General features: G+C 41.1%; 1 pseudogene; it reads right to left on the reverse strand.

Annotated features, from left to right (window-relative positions):
* Positions 1-9,362: 9,362 nt before the first annotated feature.
* On the reverse strand, positions 9,363-9,475 carry LOC121159221 (annotated as a pseudogene).
* Between the last annotated feature and the right edge of the window lie 669 nt (positions 9,476-10,144).

The following is a 10,144-nucleotide window of genomic DNA, read 5'->3' on the forward strand; positions in this document are numbered from 1 at the left end:
CCTGTGTGGGAGACCTGGGGGAGATTCTTGGCTGCTGGCTTAGGATCAGTGCAGTGCTGGACATTTGGGAGTGAATCATTGTACAGAAGATCTTCCTCCCTGTCTCTCCTCTCCTCTGTATATCTGACTTTGCAATAAAAATGAATAAATCTTTAAGAACAAAACAAAACAAAAAACAAACCTACAAACTCAGGGGGATAACACTTTTGTGTTGTTAAAAGTACCTTCTGATATTGTTGATTTTGTATTATGACTTTTCATTTGAGGGGATGTACAGTAGCTGTGAAATGGAGACTAACATCCAAATGTGAGGATACAATGTAGTATGCATTTCTACTTCCAGACAAAGATGGACTTACAATGAAACTGTTTACTATATCTTGACAATAGGATGCTGGGCTCTCTGCCATTTTCCATGGCCACAATGATGGACATATGATGGTGTATGAAGAACTATATTTTAGTAATGATATAGAGGAACTAGGCTGGGGGAGAGGGAATTGAGGACGGGATAAGGGAAATGCCAGGAGCTTGTGGAACTGTATCATAAAATGGTAATAATAACAATAAAATGTAAAAAAAAAAAAAAAAAGTACCTTCTGAGCTGAAGTAGGACTCCCTCTTTTTTTCTTTCCAGTGGGGACCAGAGTTAACTGGCTATTAGGATTGGACCTACTATTGATTTACTTTTTTATTTTTTGTATTTTATATGATTTATATATATACTATTTTTATCTTAAGTATATTTTATTTTATTTTATATTTAAAATTTATTTTCTAGATCCTTGCTCTTACTTCGAAACCATTTTATGCACAGGCACCAACACAGCTTAAAGGAGTGGTCAGGTTTATTCAGAAAGTGAGGAATACAAACACATAGGCCATGCTCAGAGAGAATGGGCCACAAAGGGAAAGGATGAGAAGAGATTGTTACCTTCAGGCCTCTAAGTCCCTCTGTTGGGAGGGAGGGTGAGGATTATACAGGCAGGGGAAGTGTGGCTTTTAGGGCCTTGACCTTGCCTAAGTCCATAGCAGATAACACTGATTGTGTAGGGCAGTTATGTCTCCCACATATGAGTCTCATCCTTTGAGAGTTCCAGAGATCGAGCTAGAAGATTGTCAAAGACTCAGGTTTAGGGCCTTAATGTACAAGAATTATCAGAGGTTTAAACCATCTGGTCAAGGTTACACCTGAACATTTTGTCCGAGCTACTAAACCAGATCTAATCATAGTTAAGGTAGATAAAGCTAATCTCTTTAAGACTCAAATTTTTAAGCAATTAACCTCAATAAAGACAATGGAACATACTGAAACTTCCCTGAGATACATAAAATTTTGTTACCTATGTCAGTTGCAAAACAGAAAAATCATGATTGAAAAAGATAAGTTTGTACTTTCAGCATCAGTTAGTACGGTTTAATACAATATATAACAAAGAGGTAGAGAATAAGGTAATCCTACTAAATTTTAAGATAACTTTAAAATGATCTCATTCTAATCTTACCTGAACTGATCTCTAGAAGCATTCAGCTTTCACAAATTCATACCATGTTTTCCCTTCAGTGACCGTTGCAAATTCTAGAGTCTCACAAAAATGTCCAACCTAGCTGGTAAAACATTTAAGTAAGGTACCAACAACTCATTGCTACAAGTCATGCAAATATTCTTGAAAATCACACTAAGGGTGGCAGCAGATTTAAACTAACTGTGATTATAGTAGCAACTCAACAGATTATAGCACCTTAGGAAATATAACAGGGTTTCATAAACTTTTAAACTTTTTAGGGCAGTGGCCATTGGGGAACTATATGACTTTACAAGGTAAATATTGACAACTGAAGAAGAGACAAATTCAGATAGGTGGGCAGAGAAATGAATATAATTTAACATGTAAGAAAATGTGAACTCTTGAGGCAGAGTAGCTTGTGTGCTCACTTTTGTCAGTTGAGGAAAGAATTAATGAAAGAGATGAGAAAACAAGGCTCTTCAGGCATTGCAGAGTGTTAAAAAAAAAAAAGCAGGTTAAAGTTAATCCTGATACTAGTTCTTTCTCTACATGTTGACCTGAGAGGTGGGGAAAATGAGACACGTGCATCCTTTAGTAGGGAGGAACAATAACTGCACACCACTTTTCCTGACACTGAGACCAAAGAAATGGAGGAAGCCTCCATGAACAGCCTCTTAGCAGCTAAGGCAAGCCAAAGTTAGATCTTAGCCAGAGAGTTTGAGAGAGAGTTAATTGGCCTAGATCTCCTCCTCTATGAGTATAGTCAAGCCATTTTGGTCTAAAGAAAAATTTTATCCTAGTGCAAGACAGAATTTAGTTGTGAGATGGAGAGTAGCAGTAAACAAAATAGCAAAGTGTAGGGGTTAGAAACCATGAGTTATATGGACACCAATGTGTCACTAATGATGTGGGGATTCTGTGCAGTTTCCAATTTCCATTTGGATTTGAACTGCTAAAATTCAAGTGTTACAGGGACTACTGTCTGACTATAAAATTATTTGCACCTTTTGGTTTTCTACTATAGAAATTAGTCCTCTCAAAGTCAAGAATATTAATTGATATTGTCTCCAATGGATAAAGAAAGATAGGTCTTTAAGATTAACCTGGGGGCTCAGCACGGTGGCTTAGAAGCTAAAGTCCTCACCTTGAACATGCCAGGATCCCATATGGGCACCAGTTCTAATCCCAACAATCCTGCTTCTCATCCAGCTCCCCGCTTGTGGTCTGAGAAAGCAGTCTAGGATGGTAGAAAGCCTGGGAACCCTGCACCCATGTGGGAGATTCAGAAGAGGCTCCTGGCTCCTGTCTTTGGATTGGCTAAGCTCCATCCATTGCAGCCACTTGGGAAGTGAATCAGCAGACAGAAGATCTTCCTCTGTCTCTCCTCCTCTCTATATATCTGGCCTTGCAATAAGAATAAATAAATTCTTTTTTTTAAAAAAAAGGTTAACCTGAACAGTCTGAACAGTTAAAACAGACCAACTTTTGCCTGGACACTCCAAACTTAAGAGTTCATGTCTGTCTTTGCCAGAGGGTGGTATAAAGCCTCTCCTGCTCCCCTGGCTTGTGTAAGAATTGTGGTGCCCATTTAGGCCAAGATATCTCTACTTTGTAAACAAGTTGGGCTCTCTTGTATAATCAAAGAAGAGTAAATATTAGATCATTGCAGACAAAGCTCAAAGATTTGGTGAAATATGATTTGGGGTTCATGAAACAAAATTATGGTTTATGCATGAAAGGAGAGGGGCCCAAAACGAGACCAAAGAGCAGAGAGAGGAACTTTTCTGTGAAAAGAAGGAAATTTATGTTTTTGCTCCTCTCTGAGGTTTTTGGATAATGATCTGATTCAAGGGGATCCCTGGGACCTCCATGTGGGAGGTCTGTTAGAGATACCTGACCCTGGAGTTCTTGGCCATCAGGGCAAACATCCAATGATGTCTTCTACAGATTGGACATGGCCCTGGGGTCCTTTTCGATCATCTTTACCAGTATGTCTGATGTACAGAAAACACAGGAGGTCCTCTGGGGTCTCACTGTAACTATGACGTCATCAGGTGTCTGCCCTTCCTGTTATGCTTTTGCTCTGCTGTTGGGTTCCTCTTGAGCTCTGATAAAAGACCATGATGGCCACTTTTAAGAGATTGTCTAGGGTTCTCTCCTGTCTCAATGCTCCCTGGGGCTTTGTCCTAATTTCTGCATTATACTGGGTAAGGAATCTATCTTTTGAAATTGCCTGCCCATCTACTAAGTAAGGATCTAACAGAGTCTGTTTTTTTCAACACTCCCTCAAGTCTCTGAGAAGCCAAGGGAATTTTCTTGTTGACCCCTGAACTATCTGTGATCGTTTAGCACGAAGAAAACCTGGATGTAAGGAAAATCATGTCACTGAGGCTAGCTTTCTCTGTCTTCTAATCCATATTGTGGTACAGAAAAAAATTAAGCATGTGTAAGTTCTGGAGGTCAAAGGGATCCTGATGTCTTAAATCTTTTTATATATTAAACTGTGATGTTCTATTGTATGGCTATAACATATTTTTCTCATTCATTCTCCGGTCACTAGATAACTATTATTTACCCTGTGGGGAAGTATGAATATTAAGGTTGCTGTAAACATTCCTTTTTAAAATATCTTATTTTAGATACTTCGAGTATATTTGCATCCTCATATTGACTATTGTATCCATTTAAAAATATTGTTATTTGCTTCTTATTTTGATTTTCTAGCTTTCTTATTTTGATTTCTAGTCTGAGTATATATTTTTTAAATATATGAAGATACATCAACCTCTTGGAGAAAAAAATGAAATTTAATAGTAAGTTTATCTAGTATAAAACAATTTTGAAAAACATAAAGAAATTTTTCCATAGTATACATTTTCTATGAAAATTTTAACTTCCATCATAGGTGCCATGAAAACTTTTTTTCTCACTGTATTTTCTTGCCTATTAATTTAATACATTTTTTCAAATTTATTTTTTAATATATTTTTGACAAATTTTACGTAGTTAATTTGGGTAAACAGTTTCAAGGGCTATAGGAAAATGGCTAAGACTATTATTTCCATATTGTTTCCTTCATGTATCTCAGGTAAAGGGGGATATTGAAGAAGTCCCACCCAGTTTCCCACCCTCCCAAGTCACGGATGTAGGGCATGCTCTGAGATACTTGCTCAAGTGATTTTGATAGTTCACCATTTATGAATCACTGCCAATCTCGCCACTCCAAGCACGATGAGGTCATTGAAGAATCCACTGATTGACACAGTCCGTCATAGAGTCTCCATTTGCCCAGTATTTCACTGCCAACAAACAGCTGAGGTGGTTGATTTTCTGTCTTTTCTATTTTCTTGGTTAGGGTTCTGAGTCTGGCATTTTGGTTGAGGAGATCCCCAAAGAAACTTCGTCTGAGGTGTTCCCAGACCAGATTCTTGTATGTAGTTGCAAGTACAGGGCCGAGCACAGTCCATCGCCCAGATCAGCTGGTGGTTGCAATTGCTGGGTTAGTTCTGTTTTCACTCCCAACTTCCACAGGAAACAATGGGTGTTGCAGTCCAGCCTGGTTCTGCCAAGCACATATTCAACACTGGCATAAACCAGTGGGAGCTGCAGCCTAGTCAGAGTGACCCACAATAACTACCCCTTACCCTGGTTTGCCAGTTTGTGTAGCACACGCTGTCCCACATCCCATTTGGCTCTCGCACATGTCGATGGGTATTGAAGCTTAGTTCCATCTAACCAGCTCAACTATCCAGCCCTCACGGATGTTGTTGAGTGCCTCTCTATCTAGCCACCACAGCCCCCATTCTAGTTTTCATGCCCTCCCATGGAAGTGGTAACCCAAGAGGAAGGAGCCCACTATTTCCCTCCCAGGTCTCACTCACTCCAGGATTATGCACTCTTCAGGTAGTTCTGACATTTGACTTGACAGAACTAGCCCCCAGTGCCAGCTTCTGCCAGCTGACAACCCTCACTCACTCTAATTTATGCTTGTACCAGTAGGAACAATCAGCTCAGCCTGGTTTTTCCCTGATTCAGTCCACCTGAGGCATACAGGTGTTGTAGCCCTGCTTAGTCTGGTCTGCACCCATCACAGTTCTGTTTGGAAAGGGGACCACCCCTTATTCCCCCTACCGGATCTGCCCCCTCCCTTCCTGGTTCTCATGCGTTGGTGCTGCAGTCACAGGCAACCTCACCTTAGCATTCCGTATTGTGCACTGGTTTTTGTTGCGACTGAACCTGGCCCAGCCCACACTCTGTTCTGGTGCTTGGATTTGCCAGTGGATAACGTGAACTGATTCAGCCTGGTCTGCCCCAACCCATGCCAAATGTATGCCAGTGGGAAACTTTCCATGGCATATTCTGGCCTCTTTCCTATCATGCTTCTTGCGCTGAGCTGCAGGGACTGTGTCCTGCCAGAGTTGCCCAGGCTCCTCCATCAGAACCTCTCCCAATGCCAGATTTTGCGCATACCAGTGGTTCCATGAGCCAGACCTACTCAATTCACCTCCTGTCCTAGCAGGAACAGTGGCTTTTCCTGACTGGCCCTCAATCCAAACTGCTCCTTGCTGTTGGATGTCTCAGCCCAGCCATGGTTGGTCCATACCCACATATGGCTCACATATGGCTCAGTAGGGGTTGAGACCTAGCCTAGTCCATCCCACATCTACCCTGGTCCTCCAGGACACCAGAGGGTGTTGGAGTCTGGCCTGGCTCAGTGCATCCAATCCCAGTCCACACTTGTGCCAAGGGAGACTACAACCATTTGCCGTTCAGAACGCAGCCCCCATTCCATCGCACACAGCACTTGGTGGAAACCTCCACCCAGCTAGGCTGTCCCCTTAGCTCCCCAACCTGACCTGTTCCCAGCCATAGATCACACGCATGCCAGGGTTGCTCTGACTCAGCTTAGCTCAGCCCCTCATCTGTCCTGACCTCTGCCTTAGACCCTGTGGCTTAGCGTTCCTGGCTCATGCAGACCAGTAGGTGAAAGAGCCTAGCTCAGCATGACCTGTGCTCTCTCCTGGTCTCTAGTTTCACTTGTGGGCTAAGGTTTGCTTGATCCTGCCCAGTCCACCCTGCTTCATTAGCAATTGACACATTACCCAGCTGTTGGAGCTACTTTGCCCAGCTTGTCTGACCCCCAGGTCTGGACCACATGTTCACCAGCAGGAGCTGTGACTCGCCAATGGAGTTTCCCAAGTTCCTCCACTTAATCTACTCCCTGACCCAGTTCTCATACATGCCATTGAGTTTAGGCCAGGTTACGGTGAAGTCTGGCCTTCCATTTGGCCTTGTTATGAGCTGGTGAATGTTGCAGTCTGGCCCACCCCACACCCTCTTCAGGGTACACATTTGGGTAGCTGCTGCCCTGACCAGTCCAGACTGTTGCGAGTTCCTTTACCTGTGCGGATGGCAGGCTCTTTTGTCACACCTGGCTTAGTCCTTCACCACCCAAACTGTTGAGCTAACCAGTGGGGCTAGAATTTCCACAGAGTGTGGCCCACACATCCCTCACAGAATCCACCCCTGGATATGATTCTCAAGTGCTACTTAATATAATGGCCCTGCTTAATGTGACCATTCTTCTGATCCATCATCATGTCAGCTGATCCATCATCATGTCAGGTAACAGCATATCCTACTGGACAAGCCCTGAGCCTTAGCTTTTGCATGAACTTGTGTTCAGTACTCAGTATTGTTAAGTGATTACAAGTTTTTCAAAGGAACAGTTACTGTCATTGGGAATCTTTAGGATTGGCTCACATCCCAGAAGCACAGTGGGTTCAACCTGGAGCTACCTAAGCAGCAATTCAAAGAACCCAAACACCAGAGCTCCTGGCTGGCTGCCAGCAGGTGGAGCCTGGCAGCAAATGGCTCACTGGCCACCCAGGGACAGCGCACTACATGCACATGGTGGCTGGCTTGTGGCATCCAGGCATGAGATGTCCTGTCCTGAGACCCACCAGCAGCCTGGAGGCTGCAGGAAGTTTAAACTCCCAGGCTCAAGATCGTGCCCCTCACCAATTGCATTCACCGCCAAATGAGGGTGGTGGGTGGGCCCCAGACCTACCCAGTCACAGAGACTTCCCCCCTCAATGTACTCACCCCTGAGGGAGCAGTCCCCGGAGCCCAGACAGGCCCAGGGACAGCTCACCATGTGCACATGGTAGCTGGTGTATAGGATCCAGGCACGCGATGCCCTGTCCTGAGACCCACTAATTTAATAATTTTTTTACTGGCTAATACATTGTGATTTGGATGACTTCCAGTTCATCTTTTTGCTCTTATCTCCTGACTATTTGCCCACACTATTTCTCTACTCCTAATTTACCAATATATTATTCTTATTTTTCTTTTATTCTATGGTACTATTTTGAATTTAGGCTTAACATTCATCTTTTGAAAAATATTTGTTTGCTATTTGGAAAGCATATTAACAGAAAGGGACATGACAGAGCAAGAGCTTTAATTAACTGATTTACTCCCCTACATGGCAGCAATGACCAGATCTGAACCATTACAAATCTGGGAGACAAGAGCTTTATAGATTCAGTTTCTCACATGGGTACATGCGCCAGGCACACATGCATGAAGCCAGATCCAAAGTCAAGTAATATTTATTTTGTGCCTGGAGGAAGATTACAGATCAGTTGCCTATAATATCCAGGCCTGGGTCAGTCCAGGCCAAGAATTCACAACTTCATTCTGCTCTACAATTTGAATGACAGGAACCAAAGTACTTAGGCCATTATCTGATGCTGTCTCGGGTACATTAATAAAGGAACCTGAGTCAGAAGCAATGTTTCTGGAACTTAGAACCAGGTATTTTTGATACCTGGTATTCAAAGTCGTATTCAGGAGATGTTTCTCTGTTGTGTTCAGTTTTTAAATGTCTATGTCTGATTTGCACCTTGTAATATTATTTAGAAGGTTAAAAAAATCTATGAATTTTTTTAAACTGGAAAAATCTTGAAAATGATTATGCCTAAATAATAATATGCTTCACTTATCACTCAACACCTACGTAACTTTTTAAAAACGTTAAGTTGTTTTATGTATAAATTCTAGCACCAACATATAGTAGTAATTACCCTACCGAAAGCACAAGTTTAGAGGCTACAAAATAATCCTTAGATGCATTATATCCCATCTTCAAGAAATACTATACTACTTTCCAACATTGTTTATATGTGCGGTTTAATTTATAAACTATTTTTGGAGTAGTTTTAGGTTCAGGCTAAGGCATAGGAAATGTATAGACTGTTCTCATATGCCTCTCCCTGTTAACTCCCAGACAGCCTCACTCATTTGGACACCACACACTATAATCTTAACATTTTTTGCAATTACTAAGCCTGCATTGACACATCATCATCACTCCAAGCCCACAGTCCATATTAATTCATATTCTTGGCATAAAATATTTTATGGGTTTTAACAAATGAATTGTCACATGCAGCCAGAATTGCAGCATCTCATAAAACAGTTTTGCTACCTTAAATGTCTGCCTGTTCATCTCTCTCTTCACTCTGCTCCCACCTCAAGCCTTTACAAAATTGCCCATGATACTCAGCTGATTCAGTGGAGTTAGAAGATTGAATGCTAATTTACTCTGCACTGAGGGTCTTAGAATCCAATCTGTCCTAGCAGCCCACATAAGTTTTAACATTTTGCTAAGCACTTGGGTGATCCTGTTTTACCCACTTGGCTTGGGAGAATTTTTCTTTGCTTAAAAAAAAAAACAAAAACAAAAAGGAGAGCAGGTTTGCATGTCTTTTGTCATATGACGTGTTCACCACTGGAGTTGAGATAATTTTGAGTTTCTTTATATCATTGCCTCTCTTATGGTTTCAGGAAAACTGATTTTGGATGTCACCTGATTGATTGTTTTTATGTGTTATCCTTGCTCAGGGACCATGCTAATCATCTTGTAGCATTCCAATTTTAGCATATGTTGCCAAAGCAAGTACTTTTTGTATTTTTGTTAAAGCTACCATTGCACTCTTTTATAACTTTCAAACTTCACAATCAGAAGGGCAACCAACGTTGACTACATACAAGTGCTTTTTCTTATGTTCATGAAAAAGCCATGTTATGACTAAACTGTGCATGGTCTTGGGAAAAAATCTGTATGAAATAAGCTTATGTTTTAATTCCATTTTTCCCATTATCTTTGTGATATACCTTTGTATTTGTTGAAAGAATAGAGGGAAACCGGAGATGTTTCTCTGTTGTGTTCAGTTTTTAAATGTCTATGTCTGATTTGCACCTTTGTAATATTATTTAGAAGGTTAAAAAAATCTATGAATTTTTTAAACTGGAAAATCTTGAAAATGATTATGCCTAAATGAAAACGTGAAAATAAAATGAGTTAAGTCTGCAAAATACTTAGAATAATGTCCAGAAGATAGCAAAAATTATAATTGTATTTATTTATATATTTTTCTTGTTTTTAACTTATTTTTTGATACAGTTCTATTGGCTCTGGGATTTTCACTTCCCCCTCCCAATATTCCCTCTCCCCACTGATTTCTCCTATATTATTACAAGTGTATAGTCTTCAAAAATAGTCATAAGTCCATCATTCTGCTGTTTAAGTGAATCTTGACATTGTAGGTATGGACAGTGACAAAGTC

Source organism: Ochotona curzoniae, unplaced genomic scaffold, assembly GCF_017591425.1.
Source record: "Ochotona curzoniae isolate NIBS_2020 unplaced genomic scaffold, NIBS_Ocur_1.0 contig_4093, whole genome shotgun sequence".
Taxonomy (NCBI): Eukaryota; Metazoa; Chordata; class Mammalia; order Lagomorpha; family Ochotonidae; genus Ochotona; species Ochotona curzoniae.